Source organism: Molossus molossus, unplaced genomic scaffold (genome assembly GCF_014108415.1).
Source record: "Molossus molossus isolate mMolMol1 unplaced genomic scaffold, mMolMol1.p scaffold_m16_p_9, whole genome shotgun sequence".
NCBI classification, from domain to species: domain Eukaryota; kingdom Metazoa; phylum Chordata; class Mammalia; order Chiroptera; family Molossidae; genus Molossus; species Molossus molossus.
In genome coordinates this window covers 34,641,946-34,668,228 of record NW_023425403.1, presented here as the reverse complement: position 1 = coordinate 34,668,228, position 26,283 = coordinate 34,641,946, and the positions used below count along the sequence as shown (strand labels likewise).

General features: G+C 34.5%; 1 non-coding gene across 1 annotated transcript; it reads left to right on the top strand.

Moving 5' to 3' along the window:
• Positions 1 to 5,060: 5,060 nt before the first annotated feature.
• LOC118623158 lies at positions 5,061 to 5,167 on the top strand. Its single transcript, XR_004958242.1, has one exon. It is a non-coding gene; the product is annotated as a U6 spliceosomal RNA (small nuclear RNA).
• The last annotated feature ends 21,116 nt before the right edge of the window (positions 5,168 to 26,283 follow it).

The following is a 26,283-nucleotide window of genomic DNA, read 5'->3' as shown; positions in this document are numbered from 1 at the left end:
TTTTTCTTTATTGGTTTTAGAGAGATAGGAAGGGAGAGGGAGAGAGAGATAGAAACATCAATGAGAGAGAACATTGATTGGCCGCCTCCTGCATGCCCCCCACTGGGGCTTGGACTCATTACCTGGGCATGTGCCCTAACTGGGAATGCAAACTGGTGACCTCTTGGTGCATGGGTTGACACTCAACCAGTGAGCCACAGCTGCCAAGCTAGTTATATACTTTTCATTTTTCCTGATGATGTTTGATTTAACTCAGCAAATATATTTTTAATATTGGATATTAAGCATATTTTACATTAAAAGATATTTCTGTGGTAATTATATACAGAATAAAAACAAGAAAGTAACCTCTTCTGTTTTTGTTTTTAAGGGGAAAAATACTAAATACTTGAAATATTTCAAAGTTTTTCTAAATTACTATGTTTAATTAATTTATATAAAATAATAAATTCAAATAACTCATGATTTATATGTATGCCCATTAAGCAATAGGTCATAAAGTACAGAAAGAAAGATTATCTGAAAGTAATTTTAAAAAATGAATCAAGGGGAAATTATCACAAGAAAAGAGAATCTTTGTACTATGTCAAGTTGTTAGTTCTATGTGATCTGTACACATGTTTTTACTTCATAGTTTTCCTTTGAACACCCTAATTTAGTCTGAAGTTCAGACTAATTGAATATATGATCATTAAAAATTTCTGTATGCCTAAGGGATCTCATTGAAAGGGATATAAAACTTAAAAATAAGTAAAAGAATAATCTATTTACAACCACCACCACCTAACTACCATAAACCATAAATGCATAGCTATGGCTTACCATGTGTGGCTCACCAACTCAAGGGAAAATACTTCTCTGACATTCTGGTATTTATCAAAAACTGATGGTGTTTCTCATGAATGATAGTTATGTATCTTCTCAACAAAATAACTTTAGGAACAATTTTTCCTCCTAGTAAACACTCAATAAAATAAGATACCATAAAGAATTAACAATAATTATAAGGGTATTACGTTTAAATTTTAGTATTATAATCTTAACATATGAGAATCAATTTTAGAAACACTGTTATTATCTTACTACAATTTTTCTCATGTTGTTTGAGAACTTTTTCAAACCTCAAACTATGTTTTTATCTACCAGGATAAGATAATGGACATTTATTAAATGTAAGAATTTTGGATACGTGTGTATTTATTTTGTGTGGGAGACTGTGCATATTCATAGTGGTTATGTGTATGTATAAAACTATATGAATTATAATAAACATGATTTAAGATATAATTGTATAACTATATCAGTATATATAGCTCTGTGTATTAATGATAATGTTTAGATATGCTTTTATTTCATGTTAATATATTTTGTATTCCAAATGTAAATTTTCTTGATTTTCATTATGTGATGAGAAGTTTTCTCAATTAAACAAACAAACAAAAGAAAAACATGTCAGTACAATAAATTGGCATTATAACTCTGGGCATTGTAAACATTTGTTACATAATTTATTTTTTAGAGTGTAGAAAACAACAAGAAATAGAAATTATCAGTTATATAACCATTATTAAATTAGTTTATGTGAGCTTCTAAAATCTTGAAACTCACACAGAGACTAAGATCTATAACTTGAAATACATCTGCAATAAAATTTAAATTGATTGGAATTTAAAGTGTTTACCAGTTGAGAAAAATGCATTCCTATAGTTGTTTGCTATTTTCTTGCTGAGGATTTTGAAATATTAATGTTAATTATGAGTGGAATTCCATAAAGGAAGGGCATGCAAACAAGCCATAATGCCTATATTATGGTTTCTTACAGTCTAGTAATACTGTTTTTTCTTACATTTATTAGTAATGAAACTTGTTGTCAACTCTAATTATTTAGAGACTGTATTACATATAAAGTGTGAAGTCTTGAAGCATTGGGCAATGCAATGGCTTAGCTGGTCCTTGCCTATATGTTATTATTTATATCGATTAATGTAGGTATTAAATAAATGTTTGTATATGTACAGTTATTAGAGTGTCTACCATAGTCAGAGACCCATGAATAAAATGTATTATAATTTTAAGAATTAAAATTAATAATGCATATAAATAACCTATTATAGTATCTGCCTCATGACTGTTCTTTACATGCATTTTCCTTATTTCTCTTCATCTGCCTCTTGGATTGCCAATATATTCACATAAATAGAATTATGAAATAAGAAATAGGCTCGGGCCTTTCTTCTTAAAATAATTGGTAATAGTCAAATAATATAGGGTGGGGCAAAAGTAGATTTAGAGTTGTTCATATGGAAAAGAATACAATAATTAATACATAATAATATAAGAATAAATTCTGTTTCTCACACTTATAACTGTAAACCTACTTTTGCCCCACCCAGCATAATGGATGAAGCTAGACCAGCTAACCCATGATAACATCTCAGTCGCTCCACTTCTCAGTGTGTGACATTGAACAATTCCTTAGAATACTTTGTGCTTCAATCTCGTCACCTTTAAAATTAGTACAATTACTACCTCAGTTACTACATGTTGATCACTTACAACATTAACTGGTATATACTAAATTCTCAGTAAATGTTTGCTCACATTATCGGTTAGGCTTCTTGTGAAGAGTAGGGAAGTCATTTTATTCTATAATGTGGACAGAACAACTTTGGGACTGATGAATGAGAGTCTTTTCCCTTAGGCTTTAAAAAACATTCTTCAGTAGCCTATTTTATAAATAAAGTGGCCAATAGTAAGTAGCTTGAATATTTTCTTTGGGTAGATATCTTTGCTAAAAAGCTTATCTCAGAGGAGGAGAAATTCTGTATCAAAACAAATTCTTGACCCTGGTACAAAATATGAAGGAAATGATTCAATTTCAAAGGGCCAGCACACACCACACACTTTTGCCTCCCTATTCTCCTTAAACAAGGTGAATACAAGTGAATATACTATTAGACTAGACTGAAGAGCATAACTTAATGATAACTTAAGATTCAGGAACAGTAGAGTGCATTTATTTTATTACTTAGTGTTTGTGAATTTAGATTTGTAGGAACAAAAAAAAAGTCATTAAACTAAACATAATTGAGACAATAGATTAAAATATAGAGAATGCCCAGCCTGAACGGCTCAGTTGGTTGAGCGTCATTCGGTGTACTGAAGGCTTGCTGGTTTGATTCCTGATTAGGGCACATGCATGGGTTGTGGGTTTGATCCCTTGTCAGGTGTGTATGGAGGGCAACTGATCAACGTTTCTCTCTCTCCCTTCCTCTCTCTAAGCATGTCCTTGGGTGAGGATTTAAAAAATAATAATAGAAAAATAAAATAAAAATATAAAATAGAGGACATTTGAAAAGGAACACTTTCTGGGAAATATTTTTTTTTTTTTTTTTGTAAAAGGAAGAACAATTCAAGATGTTGAAAAAGTCTGCAATAGTATCACTGGGAAATATTACAGTGGTCAGTGTTTTTTCATTAACACTATATAACATACATTTTAGGCCTTAGATCTTTTATAATGTATTGCAATTGGTTTCTAGGAGTATATTATTTTTTTAGAGAGCCATCTTCAGAAACCAATGTCACTTAATTTTTATCAGCTCTTGTGATGGGTGACAGTACTCTCCCATGACAAATTTTGATCAACTGAACTACAAAGTGTTTTTTTTTATCCAGTATAAGTGGTTTCAAACTATGAAATTTTGAGAACTACAAAAGGCAGAATAGTGAAACCATTAACAGTATCAATTCCAGAACCAGAATTCAGCCAATTGCTACTTGTGTGACCTTGAGCAAGCTTTCTCACCTGGAGAGGGCATAAGTTTCTACATAGCTGAACTGGAGAATTCAATAAGTTGGAAGTACATGCAAAGTACTGAGAAGGAGTGCTAGAAAATAGCAAACATTCAGTCAGTATTAGCTATTACTGTATTATCTGGCTAAAGAAAAACTCAGGGATTTTTGTTTTGTTTTTATCTTATATGTATAAGAAAATGGGGAAAACAAAGGAAAGTTTTGTATTAGTTTTCTTTAAGTTGTGTTCTCCATTGAATGCAAAGAAATAAAAGAAAAAAACCACAACCCAACTCAGTAGCCTTTTCTCATTTCTCAAAAATCAGTTTCTGGTTTTACTATTTATTTTTATTGTGGTAAAAGACATAACATAAGCTCTTCCCTGTCAACAATGCTTAGATATAAATCTAACAAAATGTTTATATAAGAATAACTATAGAAGAACTAACTAAACGGAGAGATATTCTATATTCATACATTGGAAGACTCAATACTGCCAAGATGTCAGTTATTCCCACCATGATCTATAGATTCAATGTAATTCCTGTGAAAATCGCAGCAAATTATTTTGTACAGATTGATCAAGTGATTCTATAGCTTATATCAAGAGACAAAAGACCCAGAATAGGCAACACAGTATTGAAAGAGAAGGACCAAATTGAGGACTAACACTATTCAACGTTAAGTCAGACTACAAAGAAATGAACTGTCAAGAAGAAATGAACTATTAAGCCATGAAAAGGTATGAAATGACATTAAATGTATATTACTAAGTGAAATAAGGCAATCTGAAAAGTGAACATACTACATGATTGTAAATATATACATTTAGAAAAACTAAAACTGTAAGTTCATTGGTTCCTGAGGCTGGGATTGGTAGAGGGATGAATAGGCAGAGCTCAGAATTTTTAGGGCAGTAAAACAATTCTGTAGGACAGTATAATGAAAGATATATGTCATTACACATTTGTTCAAGCGCACAGAATGTACAACATCAAGAATAAATCACAGTAAACTATGGACTTTGGGTGATTATGAGGTACCAGTGTGGGTTTGACAATTGTAACAAATGTACCATTCTGGTGAGGATTATTGATAATATGGAAGGTTATATATGTGTGGGAGGAGACTGAGCATGAGAAATCGCTGTACCCATCAAACTGGCTACGATCCTAAAAATGCTCTAGAAAATGTGGTCTTAAAGAAAATCATCTCTCTCTAGAAGCTTGATGACCAGTTTGGGAATTTTAAAAATTCACTTTATTGTGCTCTCTTCGGCAACACATATACCAAAATTGGAACGATACAGAAAAGATTAGCATGGCCCCTGCACAAGGATGACAATCAAATTTGTAAAGCATTCCACATTTTTAAAAAGGCTAAGGGAATATATTAACACCAAACCAGCACTGCAAGATATGCTAAAAGGACTGCTGTACTTAGTAGAAGAAATAGAAAGAAAAATAGAACCATACTAAACAAAAATGGCAATAAATAAGTACATATCAATTATCACCTTAAATGTGAATGGTTTGAATGCTCTGATAAAAAGACACAGAGTAGCTGACTGGATAAGAAAGCATGACTCACAAATATGTTGTTTACAAGAGACCCACCCCACAACAAAACACTCATGTAGGCTGAAAGTGAAGGGATGGGAAAAAGGCTTTCAAGCAAACGGAAAGCACAAAAAAGCTGGGGTAGCAATACTCATATCTGATAGGTTGAATTCAAAATGAAGACCATAACTAGAGACAAAAAGGCCACTACATAATATTGAAAGCATCTATCCAACAGGAAGATATAACCTTGGTAAACATATATGCACAAAATATGGGAGCACCAACATATATTAAAAATTTTCTGGAGGATTTCAAAGGAGAAATCAACAGCAATACAATCATAGCAGGGGACTTCAACACCCTGCTGACATCACTGGATAGATCCTCTAGAGGAAAAATTAACAAGGAAACACACACTCTAAATGAAGCGCTAAATCAAATAAATTTAATAGATATCTACAGAGAATTACACCCCAAAACTACAGAATTCACATTCTTCTCAAGTGCACATGGGACATTCTCAAAGATAGACCACATGTTATGGCACAAAATAAGTTTCTACAAGTTCAAGAAGATTGAAATCACATCAAGCATCTTCTCAGATCAGAATGGCATGAAACTAGAAATCAATTGCAACAAAAACATGCAAAGACATTTGAAGACATGGAGGCTAAATAGCATGTTATTTTTTTTTTTATGAATTTTTATTTATGTATTTATTTTTTTGTTACAGATATTTTACCTTTTTACCCCATTGGCACCCCCCACCCCACCCCCCCTCCACCCTGTCCCCGGCTTAGTTGTCCATGTCCATTGGTCATGCATACATGCATATAAGTTCTGTGGTTTATCTCTTCCCACTCCCCCACCCCCCATCCCCTCTTCTGAGGGATGTCAGTCTGTGCCCTACTTTCATGTGTCTGGGTCTACTGTATTCCTCAGACTGTTATGTTCATTATATTCCATAAATAAGTGAGATCATGTGGTATTTGTCTTTTTCTGCTTGGCTTCTTTCACTTAGGATAATACTTTCCAGGTCTCTCCATGTCGTCTCAAAGGATAAGAGATCTTTCTTTCTTACCGCTGCATAGTACTCCCTTGTGTATATGTACCACAGCTTTTTATCCATTCGTCTACAGGTGGACACTTGGGCTGTTTCCATATCTTAGCTATTGTAAATAGTGCTGCTATGAACATGGGGGTACATATATTCTTCCTGATTGGTGTTTCAGGCTTCTTAGGGTATATTCCCAGCAGTGGGATCACTGGGTCGAATGGAAGTTCAATTTTTAATTTTTTGAGGTAGCACCATATTGTTTTCCATAGCGGCTGCACCAGTATGCATTCCCACCAGCAGTGTATTAGAGTCCCCTTTTCTCCACACCCTCGCCAACACTTGTTGTGTGATGATTTGTTGATGGCGGCCATTCTGACAGGTGTGAGGTGATACCTCATTGTTGTTTTAATTTGCATCTCTCTGATGATTAGTGATGTTGAGCATTTCTTCATATGTCTCTTAGCCATTTGTATGTCCTGTTTGGAGAGGTGTCTATTCAGCTCCTCTGCCCATTTTTTAATTGGGTTCTTTGTCTTCCTTTTGTGGAGTTCTATGAGCACTCTATATATATTGGAAATTAACCCCTTATCTGATACATCATTGGCAATGATGTTCTCCCATACAGTGGGTTGCCTTTCCATTTTGATGATTGTTTCTTTTGCTGTGCAGAAGCTTTTTAGTTTGATGTAGTCCCATGTGTTCATTTTCTCCTTTATTTCTGTTGCCTTAGGTGATGTATCAGTGAAAATTCTGCCCCGTATGATGTCTGAAATTTTGTTGCCTACATTTTCTTCTAGAATTTTTATGAATTCACGGGTCACATTTAAGTCTTTTATCCATTTTGAGTTTATTTTTGTGTATGGTGTAAGTTGATGGTCTAGTTTCATTTTTTTGCATGTAGCTGTCCAATTTTCCCAACACCATTTATTAAAGAGGCTGTCTTTACTCCACTGTATGCTCTTGCCACCTTTGTCAAATATTAATTGAGTGTATTGCCTTGGGTCCATTTCTGGGCTTTCAGTTCTGTTCTACTGGTCTATATGCCTATTCTTGTGCCAGTACCAGGCTGTTTTGGTTACAGTCGCTTTGTAGTATAACCTGATATCTGGTATTGTGATCCCACCTACTTTGTTCTTCTTTTTCAAGATTGCTGTGGCTATTCGGGGTCTTTTTTGGTTCCATCGACATATTTCATAGAACTAGAACAAATACTTCAAAAGCTCATATGGAAGCTCATGTTATTGAACAATGAATGGGTCACCAGGGAGATCAAGGAAGAAATCAAAAACTTCTTGGAAACCAATGAAAATGAACACACAACAACACAAAATATATGGGATGCAGCAAAAGGAGTTCTGAGAGGGAAGTTCATAGCAGAACAGGCCTACATCAAGAAACAAGAAAAATTTCTAATAGATTATCTAACCTCACAATTTAAAGAACTAGAAAACAAACAAAAAGAAAACCCCAGAGCAAGTAGAATGAAGGAAATAGTAAAGATCAGAGCAGAAATAAATGACATGGAGACCAAAAACACAATTCAAAGTGTCAATGAATCAAAGAGCTAGTTCTTTGAAAAGATAAACAAGATTGATGGACCCTTAGCTAGACTCACCAAGAAACAAAGAGAGAGAACCCAAATACACAAAATCAGAAATGAAAGAGGTAAAATAATAACTGACACAGAAATACAGAGAATTGTTAATATTATGAGCAATTATACGGCAACAAATTCAACAATCTAAGTGAAACGGACAAATTTCTAGAAACACATAGTCTCCCAAAACTGAACTGGAAAAATATAGAAAACATGAACAGACCAATAACAACAAAATAAATTGAAGATGTAATCAAGACTCTCCCAGCAAACAAAAGTGCAGGCCCAGATGGCTTCACAGGGGAATTTTACCAAATATTCAAAGAACTATGTGGAGAAAAGGGGACTCTAGTACACTGCTGGTGGGAATGCAGACTGGTGCAGCCACTATGGAAAACAATATGGTGTTACCTCAAAAAGTTAAAAATTGAAATTCCATTTGACCCAGTGATTGCACCTCTAAGAATATACCTTAAAAAGCCTGAAACACCAATCAGAAAGAATATATGTACCCCCATGCTCATAGCAGCACTATTTACAATAGCTAAGGTCTGGAAACAGCCCAAATGTCCATCAGTAGACGAATGGATAAAAAAGCAGTGGTACATATACACAATGGAGTACTATGCAACTGTAAGAAAGAGAGATCTCTTATCCTTTGAGACGACATGGAGGTACCTGGAAAGTATCATCCTAAGTGAAACAAGCCAAACAGAGAAAGACAAGTATCATATGATCTCACTTATTTGTGGAATATAATGAACATAATAGTCTGAGGAAGAGGGTAGCCCCAGAGACATGGAAGTGGGGTACAGACTGACAATCCCCAGAAGAGCGGGTGGTGGGGGAGAGATAAACCACAGAACTTATATGCATGTGTGCATGAACAATGGACATGGACAACAAGGCTGGGGACAGGGAAGGGCGGGAGGAGGAGGGGGTATCATTGGGAGAAAAAAAAGAATATCTGTAACAAAAATAAATAAATTCATTCATTAAAATAAATAAATAAAAACAAAAAGATTATAGCAAAAAAATGAATATGATTTATCACTATATTTATTTGAGATGTCTTTAATAGCTTTTAATAAAGCTGTACAGTTTTTCTATTAGAGTTCAACACATCTTTTGTTAGATTTATTCATAGATACCTTATATTTCTTATATTTTTGTTGCTATGATAAATAATTATGTTTCATCAAACTGTTGCTGGTGTCCAGACGTGCAATTGATTTTGTTTATTGATTTTATATTTAGCAACATCATTAAAACATTTTATTATTCCTCAAAAAAATTTCACATTATTAAATTCAAGTCACATTTAATGTGTCAAAAGTAAAAGGACATTTCTGGGTGGGTGCAGCTGAGCATATAATTATTGGGACAGTTGTTTCTATGAAAGCTACATGAAACATGTAGCATTTAAGTTGGCTCTTGAGTGGTGGGTAGTATTTTCAAGGCTATGGAAAAGATGCATGATTAAGTAGTCCAATTGATGAGAACAGTGTATTCAGAAAAGGTGAAAGAGTCATTCGTTTTATCAGAAAGTGAGGGCAGCATTGATCCGCTGTGGTACATAAATCACACATGTCATATTGCAATAGAATAGAAAAAAATAATGTGGCCCATAACAGCATTAATGTACTATTACATAATATACTATAACATAATAGCATTATAGCAATAAATGTATAAGGCAGTAAAAAGAACACTTTAAGTCTCTTGCATATCATTTTATACTCAATTATCTTAACCCTAATAATATCAGTCTTGTAGTGGAAAAATATGGCAATTATTTTTTAAAACATTTTTTATTGATTTTTAGAGAGAGAGAGAGGAAGGTAGATGGAGAGAAAAACACCGATGTTAGAGCAAAACATCCATTGGTGCCTTCCACATACCCCCTGCTGAGCATTGAGCCCACAAACAGGCATGTGCTCTGACCAGGAATCGAACTGTCAACCTTCCACACACTGGAAAATGCCCAACAAACCAAGCCACACTGGCCAGGTATGGCGCATCTTTTCATCTGTTAAAATTTACTAAGTTTTGTTGTGTGGATACACTGCACATCAGAACACACAAGCTTGGTTACTTACAGAAAACCAGTAAATGAAATGCATGTGTAAAATAGACTGGATTTTACGGTGATACCCTGAAGAACATATATTCCATTTAAAGAAATCAACTACCAAGTAGGTCCAGTCAGTGTTTTGTGTGCATATTTGAGAGATCATCTACTTCACAGGAAAATAGGGACATTGTAATATTTATATAAAATATATTGATTTTTACATTCAGACCACTAATAGGTTTTTAAATACTATACGTGAAAAACTCATTGTTTGTGAGGTACACTTGGCCTCTGTGCTGCTAATCATCGTTTTTACCCTAAGTACACATGTGCTGGCTAAGTCAATGCTACTACACTTCCAATATGCTGGTTTAAATGATCACAACTGTACCTCTATTCTTCCATCTCTGAATTCTTTGATTCAATCGCATACTTAAAGATTAGTGCCTCAGTTTATTATTGACAACACACACAGTCACACATACACGAACCCACACTCATAACTATAGGTATAAATCAGGCAAATATCTTTCTGCAGACTCTTTTAAAGATTTTATTTCAAAACCATCTTTATCATTTATTCCTTCAAAATGCACTACCACATTCACAATTTGTGCTGGGTATAGAACACAGATTGAGTTTGCCTGACATTTATTTATCTCTTTATAGTTTAATTCATGTTCTTAAATATTTTATTTATTTATCATTATTTGATTTTTTTTCTTTCCCTTATTGATTTTAGAGAGAGAGGAAGTGAGAGAGAGAGACAGAAACATCAATGAGAGAGAACATACCCCCTGCATGCCCCCCACTGGGGATCAGGCCCACAGCCTGGGCATGTGTCCTGACAGGGAATTGAACCGGCGACTTCTCAACTGCTGAGCCACACCGGCCGGACAGATCTTAAATATTTCAAAGACATCTTTTTACTTTCATCAGGTTTTTCTTTTGTATAGAAATATGTAGATTTTATTCCTAAGGAGATGGTAACATTTAAGTAATTAAAAACATTATATGATGTATTACCAAACTTAAATCACTTTGCAGAAGCCTTGACTTCCTCCTGCCTGACCCTGACTCCGCAGTACCCGTGTGAAGGCAGATGGGGCAGGTTGTCCGAAGAGTTGTATGTACGTTGAGTATAATTGCTTGGAGGGAATGCACCTTTAAAAATTCCTCCTTTACCCTCTTTTTCTAAATACTGTATAGCCATGACAATATTCACAGCACAAAATTAGTTCCCCTGGGTCAAAGAAGAGTCATATGGTATGCAAGATGCAATTATGCTCAGCAGGATAACAGGTAATTGGAATATGCATAGAGATACATATTTATCACTTTCCCTGCTGTTTACAGTCTTGTTATTATATTTGCTCCTGAAATGTGGGAGAAGTCACAATATCAGAGTCCCTTTATAGCAATCAGAATAGCTGTCCAGAAGGTGTTCCTATGCTCCAACTTTGTATCAGTTGAACAAAAGACTATGCAAATAGAATCCAGGGCTCCATTCCTCCCTCACAACTAAGAATGTACCTCAGTGCACATCCAATTACTTCAGAAAAATGTTTTTTTATTAAGGAAAAAACTAAAAAAAATAATTTAAAAGATACTGGCAGAATCTTCCGGTTTGAGTTCTTGCATGTAAAGCTATTTTAAATTACTACTCCTGTCCTTAAAATAAGAAATGACTGAAAAACTGAAAACCAGTGGCTTTTCCTGGACCTGGTAGAGAACCGAGGCTGCAGGGCCAATCTGCAAGGCCTGGCAAATGCAGCGTCACTGCGGAAATCTGCTTACCCTCAGCGTACGTTCCCAGAGTTATACACTTGCAGGGACAGGTGTGAGAGGAAGAAAAGCCTGGGGTGGCACAGCGTTAGCACCCACACTCTCACTCGGCTCTTTCATGGGCTTTCCTTCTCACAACGCTACAGTGTCGGAGCTCAAGGACGATGAGCCCATGGCCCTGGCGGGTGGAGCAGGCAGGACCATTGCAAGACACGGCGAGTCCTCTGTAACAAATGCCTACTTTGCAGGCTGAGAACTTGGTCAGGAAATGTATCCCAGCAAAGGAAAGACATTCCTTCCCCCTTGAGCTCCCTCCAGCCATTCTGTCTCACCTACAGGGGTGAAAACACAGTCACCAAGGTCCTGAGATTCAAAGAAATACTTTGGGGAGACTACAGCCAGGGCCTAAAATTCATTACAGAAGGGACTTCCTCTACATTTCCTTACCGACAAAGCCACAGTGTAATAATGTTGCATCCAGGTGAAGGAGTTGCCCCAAGGAGCAGTGTAAAGGGAACCCCAAAGAGGAAAGGCAAAAATAAATACACTACAGGAATTGAAGCCTCTGGCATTTATATCTACAGAAAACATAAAAGCAGCCCAACTCCTATTTAACTTAGAGTCTCCCACTAAAGGCCTGTATACTCCATTTCTTTATTACCTAAGACAGCCTGTCACTTAGCAACAAATTAAAGCCATGTCACAAGGCAAGGAAAAAAAAAAAAAAAAAAACCCACACAGTAATGGTTTTTACTCTTCAAAATTTATTTAAACTAGTTTGTAACCGTCTTTACTCAGCAGACTCTTATTATAACCTGAATTTTCTGTTTTTGTTTTTTTTTTATTCTGTGATATCACCAATTTTTGATGTGTATTTACATGATGCAGTATCATTATCAGGAAACAAGCACAATGATCAGAGGATAAACTGAGGAGCAGTGTAGACATCATCCCCATCATTCTGGGACTTAAAGACTAGTGGGAATATTGATGAAGCATGGCAGGTCTTCGGATATAAATTCACTCAAGCTTGTTCTGGTATAATGTCGATGAGAAAAGACAGATTTCTGCCATGACCACAGTCTGTGTGAGTTTGCCTGTTCAGCCCATGTCTGGGTAACTGTTCCCCAGGTACTCCGGCTCCTTCACACATCCCAAAATGCACAGGTGACACGCTCTGGCAGGTCTAAGTTGTCCCGGCGTGAGCCGCGGTGGGTGTGCGGGTGAGTGCACCCTGCAGGGAAGGAAAGCCTGTCCTGGGTTGGGTCCACCTTGCGCCCGGAGTTGTCAACAGAGGCTCCCGCCACCCTCACCCTGAACTTGAATGAGCGAGCTGGAAACATCATTACCTTACTTGTTTGTATTAATCTTTCTTAAATGTATGCACAGCTCACATGTGTTTCTATATCTAATATTATAAGAGTTTTGGGTCATTATTCTAAAGTTTGGTGATGTTTTTGTGACCAGAAATATGCCTTAGGAAGTTAATTCTCGCTTATATTAATTAGCCTGTGACAAAATTGGTTTTGTTAAGGTTGTTTCGCTTGAAGTCCCAGTGTCCAAGAACCTATCAATGATGTAAAGTGGGGACTTACTAGCATTTCAGGGATCAGGAGGATATGAAAAAGGAACTATAAGGTTATTGGAGAGGGCCTGATTGGGTCATCAGACTAAAAAGGCCTCCTTCAAGAAGGGGCAGAATATTGTCATATGTTCCATTTTGCTATTGTGATGTGTGGCCACATTTATTTGAATATTTGCCATAATGTATTTTGACATCTTCTGGATTATTAAATGAGTCACTCGTCTAAGAATGATGGACACATAGAACTAGATGACTCACATTAAGAACAAAGTCAGTCTGTCCCCTCTCTTTCTCTCAGATGCATACAGAGAGCTGCAGTTGCCAAACCATCCTGATAGTCAGTTACCCGTCTTAGTTCACAGTGTTTCTGGAAAAAAAATGATTGGTGTTGAGCAAATGAAATAATATTTTATTAATTTAAAAACATATGTGTTTTTTCATGCATCATCAAAACTATACAGGTCTCGCATTGTACTTCACACTCTGTTACGATCTCAAAAATGAATGAGGCATGGTCCCTTTCAGGAGAAAACTGAACACTCTATTTTGAATACATTGTTATGAAATAAAAATACTTTTGAAACACATCATATAACCTGTCTGCACTTGCAAAAACTATAATTTACTGCTACATGTATTTTATTTTACATTAGTTTATCCAAAATTTGAGTTACAGAATTTGCATATAAAGCTCCACAGATGGAGTCCTTAAATTTCATCAAGCAAATAGTAATCCACCGCAAGTGCTTACGAGTTCGTTCTATTCTAACACATTGAACAGATTGATTTTCCAGTTTTGGTACATCGATTCCTAAGTAAAAGAGTCTGTTCAGTTTGATGTTTTGTTCATTGTTGAGATTAAGAATTTAATGATTTTAAAATGGTTGTCAGTCCTTTTAAAGTAAAAATTAAAAAAATCCAAACTTTAGTTTTATGCTTTTCCAAAATTTATAGGATCCATATCTACTATTGTATAGAAAATTTAAATGGAGAAAGAAGTTACTTAAAAGCCTATTACAAATTTTTAGAACAAATGGTTTAGTGCTTTTCCAAATGAAAAATAAGACAATTTTGCCTGATTTGGCGATATTAATCATCTTTGTGTTAAACATTTGTCTAAAACTAAAAAGTGTAATTTGCACTATTGTTCAGTGCCTCTGGATATTATAATTATATTTATATATATACTTCAAATGTTATGAATATATTTTCTGCCTAATAACATCATTATGCCAGTTGGCTTATTTTAATGTCCCATAATTATTGCAAAGGAAAAAAAAAAAAACAGCCTAATATTCCAAACCATTTTTTGAATCACTATAGCTGTTGGTACATTGATTAATATATGTATTTTTACAACGCAATACATTGGGGAAAGCTGGGATTTTAATTCATAAACATTCAATAAACCATATGTGATATTCACAGAACCCATTTTCTCACAATCAATTTTCAGTTTCTGGGAAAAATTATCCTGAGGAAAAAAATGCGTATATCTTCCAAACTTCAAAAGTGAAATTTGACTCATACAGTAACAAAAAAGAAAATTACGGAAATAGAAAGTACAAATTATTTTAAAATTATGTAGTTAATGCTAGAATAAAATTGTATTGATACAAAATTATTTACTATTGATAATTGCATTCTTTTCTTTCTTAAAATTCAGACCAAGGCAGAAAAATTATTTTAAAAGTTGAGATTAAACTATTCTGATCATTCCTCTCTGTCAATGTTTCCTTAATAGATCTAGCTATTTGCATAGGTAACATCTTGCTTCCCTTTCTTTGCCAAATGCAAAAGTGTGATAAGAATACCTAGACACTAAAAATATTTCTTTGCCAACCTTGTTTGACAGCAGTTACCAAAATTGATCTTTGGTCAATTAATTTTTTTTTTTTTTTATTGATAGTATAGAGAGAGGAAGGAAGAGGGAGAGAGAGATAGAAACATCGATGTTCATTGTTTGGACACCTCCTGCATACACCCTACCCGACTGGGGACTGGGGCAAAAACCTGCGCATGTGCCCTGACCTGGAGTCGAACCGGTGACCTCTTGGTGCATGGGTCAACACTCAACTGCTGAGCCACACCAGCTGGGTTATTTTTGGTCAATTTTAAGAAAAATAGCCTGTTTCTGTAGCTTAAAGGAATGGAGGAACATTTATCAATGTGAAGTACCTAGGAGAAAAGACAATCTGTGTGTGAGTGCTAAAGAAGGAAGGGACACACCTTTCTTTTCTGTTCTCACTTGTGCCTCTGTTAAATGCAAATTTTTTGTTCTTGTAATCAGTGCTAGGGAGGAGAAAGAAAATGATAGTGTTGTACTTTGATAAAAAAAACAAACTATGTTTTACTTTAGAAGAAAATGTGTGTGTATGTCTAATGTTCATACAAAGTCTGTGTATATATGTGTATTCGTCATCTGCTCTGTTGCCCACCGCGGTGAAATCCTGATATTTGAAAGGTCACATGGAATCTCCAATTGCTGGCTTGTTTACTGACTCAAAACACAGTAAACAAGAACAACAACAAAATATCTAAGATTAATAATTCTGTGGTGACTGAAGAGATTTATTTTATTTACCCCTTTCGAATAGGTTAATAGGAAAGAATATATGATATTAGATCCTTTTGAAATGAACTGCTTTTATTTGATAGTTTCCCAAATAATCGGCCCAATAATTTTATAGTTTTGATAATATAAGGACATGTCATACATTAACATAAAAAGCTATTTTGTGATGCATAAAATATCCCAGCAATAATTTTCTTTGACAGTGGATTTTTGTGCACATGCTAAATGAAAGAAAATTCTTTACAGTTCTTCAGTTTCCTTCATCTACATGTTTCTTTATTTATTTCCATTCCTAGGGAATGCAGTGGTTCTGTGATCAGACACTTACTTTGGATTTCAGAGTATATGAAGATAAACTGCAGATCCTCCATTTCTAAAATACACATGGGCATATACACTGTAAAAGGTGCATGTAATTTGAAAGATTTTTAATAGACACTCTGAAAATCACCTATAAAACCTGGGCTTTCAGCCATAAATACTGTTTTGAAAAACTGCCATCAAATCCAGCTCTGAAACATCTTTTCTATTCTGCATAATGCTTACTCTTTTTTAAAAAAAATTATTTTAGAGAAGGAAGAAGGGCGGGAGAGAAATCAGTGAGAGAGAGACATCTATCAGTTGATCCCATATTTGCCCCAACCAGTGATCACACCTGCAATTCAGGTATGTGCCCTGACTGAGAATCAAACGCAACATGTTCCTGTGCTCAGGAGGATGCTCCAACCCATTGAGCCACACCAGCCAAGCCAATGCGTACTCTTTTAAGTCAAAATTCTATCAGTTATTGATCAGTCATAGTAATCAACTAGTTCATCTGCTAGCTTGCCAGAAATGTGACCATTTGAAAGGAGATTATATAACTCCCTTGAAAGTTATATTTCCATTCCTATTAACTCTCCCCATTGGGGAATGCAAATATCCACCTACTGGTATGCAATTCAGTTTTACCTTTAGAACAGATAATCAGTAGAATCAGATTTACTCAGACACGTTAAGGAGCACAGCAAGGAGAACCAACTTTAACAGTGAGTTTGACTTTGCAGACACCTGGAAACATCTGAACAAAGTGCTCCCAATCAAGCCTCAGTGCACTTGTTTCCTGATAGAATAAATGCTACATGCCTGGTTATCTACCTTAAGTTTTGCTTTTTCTTCACTGTCGCACTAACGAGCTCCATCCGCCCTGTAACATGTCCTGTTGCAATGTATTCTATCCTGCTTTAAGAAGAAGCTACAAACTTGAAGCAGTCGTATATATTCATTATAAAAAAGTAAGAAAAACACTGCTTTTGGATGTCTTAAGAAATGCATGAGTTGAGTGCATTGGCATGATTGGCAGATATCAAAATAAAGTGTTCCTTTACATACATCTGGCTGAAAGTAATGAAGACATAATTCAGCTGCCTGTGGGTTTGTCTCATATCTGTAAACAAAATGCTGCCATACAAGCTCAAATGACAGTGTCCCAATTTTGATTGCTCATTTAATTTTTTTTAAGGTTGCCAAATCCCTAAGGGCTAACTTCCATTGTGATACAGTCTTTGTTAGAGCAGCTGAGATAGAACAATGGGGCATTGCATGAGAACTGGCATAAAAATAAGAAGATAAACAATAGCAAAAATGCCTGGATGCAGTTCACATAAAATTATTTGGATTAAAATATACCAATAACTACAACAATAACAAAATTGTTACTTTTGGGGTAATATTTAACTCACAAAATTTGAAGCATTTTTGTTCAATCTTGCACTCAATTATTTATTCTGTGTGCATTTACTGATCACTTACTTTATGTTAGGCAGTGATTCTATATAAATCACACTAAAACAGGTAGACATTTTTATTTCTAATACTGCTACTTACATATGGCCAACAATAAATACATTTTAAATATGGATTTTTATAACTCATTTTAGCCCAATTCCATGTAATAATTTATAAAAATATTATTCTTTTTAATTTTTGTTGTTAATCCTCACCTGAGGATATTTTTTTCATTGATTTTTTTTTTTTTTTTTTAAGATAGAGTGGAAGAGAGGGAGGGAGGTAGAGAGAAACATAGGAGGAGAGAGAGAGAGAGAGAGAAACATCAACGTGAGAGAGACACATCAATTGGTTGCCTCCCACACAAACTAGACTAGGGCTGGGATTGAACCTGCAGCTCAGGTATGTGTCCTTGACCAGGAATCAAACCCATTACACTTTGGTCTGCAGGCCAACACTGTAACCACTGAACCAAACCAGCCAGGGCAACTTTTTAATTTTTATTGTTCACGGGGGCTTTTATCTGCATCACCAAATTTTCATTCCATGCTCCCTCCTTCTCTTGTCCTTTCTCTCACTTTTTCTTTTTTCTGATCGGACATCCCATGATTTGTTCATTGATTTATGCTTTTTAAAGGTTTTGAGGGTAATTGCTGATTTTTCTTTCTTCATTGTTTTTAATGTTGTCTTTGTTTCAGTTTTATTTTATTTTCATTTTTCTTGCTTCATTAAATAAAGATTTAACTTATTTTCATTTTTTTAAAATTCCAATTTAAGATTATACATAGCCCCCTAAGTAACACGTGGTTTGCCTCTCAAATGTCTTACAAGTTGTGTTGTTACTGACAGTTACAAACCCTATTATACATTTTGCTATGTATCCTTCTGTATCTCATGAATTCCTTGAAAGTCATGATATTGTTTGCATGCACGCGCACACTCACACACACACACACACATTTTAACCGTACCACATAACACTTCTGTGAAACAGGAAAAATGAATACACGACAGGTACATGCACGAATGAATCTCACAATGTAATGTAGAATAAAAAGAAAAGTTATAGAAGAATATATTGAGTTATCACTAACATTATTTAAGGTATCGCCTACGCTTCCATAACAAAGAAACACAAACTTACAATGGCTTAAACTCTTGAAAAGTATCTCTCACCACTAATGCCGAGAGAGAAGCTTGTGCCTTATGTTTTACTTCTACATAGTTTGCAACCCTAACATGTGCTCTGTAGTCTTTGCCAGAAAAAGCAGAAACTAGAGAGCAAGCACTGTTCTCTTAATTAGTGTTGTAAGTCACAGACAACAATTCTGTCACATTCCACTGGTGCGAAACTAGTTCTATGGTCTGCAAGGGAGCATCATAAATGTGGTCTCTATATCCTGTTTGTAGTCAGGTGCGGGGTGCGTGCGTGTGGTGCTGGAGCGCTACTAATGAAAGAAAGCAGGGGACAGTTAGCAGTTTCCGTCACACCATTTACAAACCTCCAACATTCAAAACAAAATAATGTTTTATTTAAGGATTCATTATATATATATATATATATATATATATATATATATATATATAATTCATTATATATATATATAAATATATATATATAATAAAACCATGATGAGTAGAAAGAGAATACTTTTTAAAAATTCAGAACTATTGCAATTTTCATTTATTTATATGCCTTAGTGCTAAAATCTACATGGTCTTAAATATAAAAGTACAAAAGGTATACTTAAAATATCTACCTCTTAAATTTCTCCCATTTACCCAAGTCATTTTTCAGAGGTAATTTATGCTGTCATATGCAAATATGTCCAAGAATATCCAGTCTTTCTTAAGTTGTTTTAGTCTTTTATTTTATATGTTTTAGAAATTATTCATATCATATTATGAAGTCTTTGATAATTTATTTTCACAGCTGTTTGACATTCATGATATGGATTGATACAATTTGGGGCACTTTTTATTTACCTCTAAATATCAATTACCCCTTCTGTATAATGGTGAGAAAATTACTACCAATATAATAGATACATTCAGATTTGCTAGTTCTTTGGAGTGAAATCAGTGTATAGCAGTTAGTAAATACCCACTATGCATTAGCTATTAATAGTAGGAGTACTATGTTCCTTTGGATTTTGAGATGCACTGCTAAATCCTCATGTATCCTGCCATCCACTATGTATGATGAGTAAAAATTTTTACCTCAATGTATATTTATACTTTCTTACTATAAGTGAGGACAAGTATATTCTCTTATAAAAATATGCCTTTATTATTTGTATTTATTTAAAAAAATTTTAATGATCACATTTTTTCCCCAAGTTTTATAATTGGATCATATCTGAGATTGTTAGTGGTTCACTAGCATGGCATCTGGTGAGATTTTACATTTTCTCAGCTATTACAGGTTCTGTAACCTGTACCTACATATGAAAGAATTTTGTTACCAGATTATTTAAACAGATAAGAAATTATTCAAGCCCTGGCTGGTTTGGCTCAGCGGTTGGAGCGTCGGCCTGCGGTCCTGAGAGACCCGGGTTCGGTTCCGCTAAGGGCACATACCTCGGTTGCAGTTTGTCCCCGGCCCTGGTTGGTCGTGCGGGTGGCAGCCACTCGATGTGTCCCTTTCACATCGATGTTTCTCTCTCTCTCTTCCTCTCTCTTCCTCCTGCTCTATCTGAACAAAAAATGGAAAATGTCCTCGGGTGAGGATTTAAAAAAAAAAAAAAAGAAATTATTCAAGAATGGGAAGAGGTATCAAAATACTAATCTGAAAATATTCAAGTATTTTATTAACTATGTGCTAAATAGCTATTATTTATATTATTTTATAATTAAAATAGATCTTATCTTTCTCTAATTGCTGTAATGAAACGGCTTACTCACCTTAGGTTAAAAAACATGAATATGTTGTTTATCAAATCATAATTTAAAAAATTTTTTTCTTTATTGATTTTTAGTGAGAGAGGAAGGGAGAGAGAAAGAGAGATAGAAACGTCAATGAGAGAGAACATTGACTGGACACCTCCTGCATGCCCCTCACACAACCTGGGCATGTGCCCTGACCAGGAATCAAACAAGTGATCTTTTGGTGCATGGGTTGATACTCAACCATTGAGGCACATCGGCTGGGCTATCAAATCATAGTTTATAAGACTTACTGAATGTGACATTATAATGTAACATGTAAGAAGGTTTGTTGATAAAGTATCCAGTTCATGAGTTAACTGAGTCTCTTAAATGTAGTCCTCAGGTCTAAAGGATGTCTAAGCACATTAGTATTTATTGCTACTGAGTTTTATTTTATTTTTCTGTGATTGTGAGGTTTGTTCATTTGGAATATGGTTAACCATGATGTTCTGTGGCTTTTGTTAGGGAACTGTTCTTATTTTTCTTGGATATAAACAATAAATAATATTTGAAAATTTGCATCACAAAATGTATTTTTATCACTTAATCGAACACCTTCTGAGGATACACATTTCTCTGTTTTACCATCATTATGCACTTCTTGGTCTGAACTTTATTGACTAATAGCTATAAATTTTCAAATAATGACAGGATGTGATGTGAACATGTCTAATTTCTAAGTATGCATTCACTGAAATACAGCTTTGGTATTTTTTTTTATCTGGTTTGTTTTTGTCTGAGTTATAAGAAGAGTGTGTTCATGGCTACATTTCTCAGCAGCCTAAGGAGTTTGAAAAAGTTGGAAGGCCTCCGCTGGGGCCCTGCTGTCAAGGAAGTGGGTGGTGAGGTTTGTTTTGGTGGTGTTTCTGTTCAATGTTCTTTTGATCTTCATCAACACCTCTGTGTGTCATGGCCCCAAAGTGTGAAATATCACCAGGATGTAAAGGAGCAGCTGCCTTTATTCTAGTGCTGTCTTCTTTATGGATCTGAATTCCTTTTTGCAAAAGTGTTTTTGGTTTGGTAAAGGCTTATCTTATGAGGATAGATCCTTAGGGCACATAGTTTATTAGCCCCCTTGACTTCATAATCTGATTTTCCTCAAATACTTGGAAAATTTAGCATTCTATGCTCAAAATATCTTCAAAAATGTACCTGTAAATAATCAATCTCTCTCTCTCTCTCTTCCTCTCTCTCCTTCCCACTCTGTCTGAGCAAAAAATGGAAAAATGTCCTCAGGGAGGATAAAATAAAATAAAAGAAAGAAACAAAACGAGAGGTAATTGCTGAATGAGTTTTTTATGACTAAGTCTAATTGGAGTTTATATTCATCTCTTGTTAAAGGATTACTTCCACAAGTAAAATTATTGCTCATGAAGTGCAATCCTACCGTGAACAAAAAAATGACTAAATCAAAAAGGTGATTCAGGGATGAAAAGTTTAGGGACAAGTATATGTATGTTACTTTATTTAAACATTAAAGTCCTCCTAAATTTAATTTCCTGATTCTATTAGTCATGATTTTTTTTTTTTAACTCATGTGTTTCAAATTTAAATAATGTAACTTTGTCAAAACAGGCTAAAGTATATAAAACACTTTAAAGCATGACAAGAATTAAATGTTTATTAAAATTGATTTTGAGGTATCTGAATAAGATTTAAATATTGTACACTGAAGGGGCAATAATTACAAAATTTTTATTGACTATAGTAGTTTTAAAGAAATTAAATAACAAATCATTAAAAAATGTCTATTTAATTTTAGAATCTTTCCTAACTCATTTATGTTCCATGCTTATATGGCATTTTCCAAATCTGTTAATAGTACATGTTTTATTAGTGTTCAGCTTGTTATAGATTTAAAATATTATATTTCATTGTATAGATTATAAAATGACAAAATGCTCTTGCAATGGTAGGTTCAATTTGAAGGTCAAATGATTATAACAACACAAAATAAAACAAAAGTCAATTTTAACATTTTAGAGTAGACTAAGTTGCCAGTATTAAGAAGCATTAATAACAAGATTCCTACAAAAGGAGTTTAAGTAGAATGTAATATAACAGAGCAGACATAATAGACATTTCTTGTTTCCCCTGTCACAATAGAAAAAGGCTTAGATTCGATATTAATTTATGCCAATATTTTTCAAATGACTTTTGCTTTAACATACTTATGTTGGAGAATCAAGATATGCTATTATTTATCCTGTCTAATAAAGGAAATCAAGAAATACTGGATATAAATATTATTATGTGTTATATATTAAAACACAGGGTAAGATATTTGTAATGTCTTTCATTTTTGGTTGTTAATAACATGGAAAGCATTTTTTAGCAAAGAAAATTATACCAGGTAGAAAACATAAAGCAGAAAATAAAATAACACTTTTGAAGGAAATACAAGAAATTTAAAATATTAATGTGCAGAATATTTGATGATTTCAGTTGGAACCACTTTTTGAAGGGCACTGACTAGCATGTTAATAATTTTGGGTATTTGCTATGAAGAGTGAAGTTCAAAAATAGAGTTCTAAGTAGAGGATTAACATGAATAAATTTGATTTTTTTCCCCAAAGTAAAGAGGATGGATAGAAGTCAAAAACAGACTGTGGGAAAAGAAGCAATTTATGAGCCTGGTGTAATGAGATAACGAGGGTCTGAAAATACAGACTGGATAACTTCCATCTTCTGGAGATATTTCTGCTTAGCCTTTCTACCAAGTAGGGTAAAGCCTTTGTTCACAAGATCTCTTGAAAAATCAAACATCAAACTTTTCCCTGAACGTGAATATTTTGAAGTCTGCAGTAAAATATGCTTGAGCTGAAATTATTTCATAGGTCAGTATTACAACGGTGTTAACGTTGTAGACCATTGGTTTACACAGGGATAGTTTCTTCGATAACAGGGACAAGAAAAGACTGAGGGGAAGAAAAATGTCTTCTAGTTTGGACCAATGTCACTTCAGTTTCCAGATGATTGTTTTTTTAGAATAAGCATAGCGCCTATTTAATGATTAAGAAAAGAAAAAGAAAAGTAGAATTACTTGGCCTATACACAATTTTAACAACTTTATTAAGATATAGTTGATATAAAACACTGTATATATTTAATGTATCTAGTTTGGTGAGTTTGAACATATACAAACACCTGTAACCCATCACCACAATATTGGTAATAGACAGATCCAACACTTCTCAAAGATTCCTTATACTCCCCACCCTTTTATTTTTATTTTTTGTGTGAGTTAAGAAAACTTAACATGAAATTTACCCTCCCAGAGAATTAGGAATTGCACAATATTGCGTTAAATATAGAAACTATGTTGTGCAGCAGGTATCAGAACTTATTCATCTAGTATAATGAAAACTTTTCCCCATCAAACAATTCTTTATTGCCATAATTGTAGTAATGAACATACTCATCATCTTTAAAAGTTTTCTTGTACCACCCCCTTTTATTAAGAACACTTAATGTGAGACTTAAACTCAATAATTTTTTTAAAATGCACAATACACTATTGTTAACTCTGGGCACTATCTTGTATCAACTTCTAGAAATTATTCATCTTGCATAATTGAAACTTGATGCCCATTTCTCTCCTTTCCCCCATCCTAGCCCCTGCTAACCACTATTCTCTTCTCTGCTTTCATGAGTTTAATTATTTAAGATACCTTATGTAAGTGTAACCATGCAGTACTTTTCTTCCTGTGACTGACTTATTTCACTTAGCACAATGGCCTGCAGGTTCATTTGTGTTGTCACAAATGTTAGGATTTCCTTATTTTTAAAGACTGAATACTATTATATTGTAAAAATGTATTCTTTTTTTTTTTTTATCAATTCATCTGTGGATAGACCAATTTGTTGGTTTTTTTTTTTTACCATATTTTAGCCATTGTGAATAACGCTGCAGGGAGCATGGGAGTGCAGATATCTCTGTGAGGTCTTGCTTTCAATTGTTTTCAATATAGAATGAGAAGAGAGATTGCTGGACCTGTGGTAGTTCTATTTTTAACTTTTTGATATGTTAATGGACAATTGTGCTGGTTCCATATTTTACCTATTGTGAAAAATGCTACAAAATACATGGGAGTGAAAATATCTCCTGGGAATTCTGATTTCAATTCTTTTGGATATACTCCAAAGTGGGAGTACTGGACCATATGGTATTTTTATTTTTAATTTGAACAGTCTTCACACTGTGTTCTATAGCTGCTGCACCATTTTACAGTCCTACCAATATGCACAAAATTTCTTTTTTCATGTCCTTGCCAACACTTAGTTTTTGTAATTTTGACAATAGCTATTCTATGAGGTATGAGGTGGTATCGCACTAAAATTGTGATTTGCATTTTCTCTACAATTGATCATGTTAAGTACTTTTTAATACACCTATTTGCCATTTTTATCTTTTTCAGAGAAATGATTTCTCAAGTCCTTTGCCTATTTTTAAAACAGATTATTTATTTTAATGCTATTGAGTTGTAGGCATTTCTTATATATTTTAAATTTTAATCCCTAATCAGATGTATGGTATTTTCTCCCATCCCATTGTTGCCATTTTATTTATTTTTTGATGTCTAATTTGTCTTATTTGTTCCATTGGTGCTGTTTTTGCCTGTGCTTTGGTGTCATATCCAAAAAATCATTGCCAAGACCAAGATTAAGAAATTATTTTTTATCGGTTTTGTTTTAGTTTTACTGTTTCAGGTCTTACATTTAAGTAGTTCATCCATTTACTTTTATGCGTGGTTTAAGGTTGTGTCCATCTCATCTTTTTGTGTGTGGATGTCTAACTTTCCCAACATCAGTTATTGAAGAGACTATGTCTTCCCCACTGTTTATTCTTGGAACACTGAATGAAAATAAATTGTACAACACCTACAAAAATGATTTGACATAAAGCAAGAATGAAACAAAAGAAAACATCGAAGGGTGCAATATTGTGATTTATAAGAAAAATATACTGTATATATATGGTCATTCAGATGACCAGAATAAATTTATCTTATATATTTGTTTTTTGTCCAGGGTTCATGACTCATAGCTCCCAAAACCCTTGGACATTCTTAGGTGTTGAGGGTGACAAAGGTTTCTCTTATTTTGTTAATAAGGTGAGTTTTGGATCCCACCTCATGATGGGGACTGAGTGCCAGGGGAACCAACCACCAGTGATTACAGTGATTAGAGGGTTGGAATTTTCAGCCCCATCTACTGACTGCTGGGGAAGGGAGAGGGGCTGGAGATTGAGTTAATCCCCAATGGCCAATAATTTAAATCAATCATAACCGAGCAATGGAGTCTCCATAGAACCCAAAAGGACAGGGTTTAGAGAGCTCCCAAGTTGATGAAAACCTGGAAATAGAAAGAGAATGACACACCTGGAGAGGGCATGAACACTCTGCTTCCCTTCCTACATGCATTTTCCTATGCATCTCTTCCATCTGGTTGTTTCTGAGTTGTACCATTTTATAGTCAATGAGTAATCTAGTAAGGAAAATGTTTCTCTGAGTTCTGTGAGTTGCTCTAGCAAATCAAACTCAAGGAGGAAATCATGG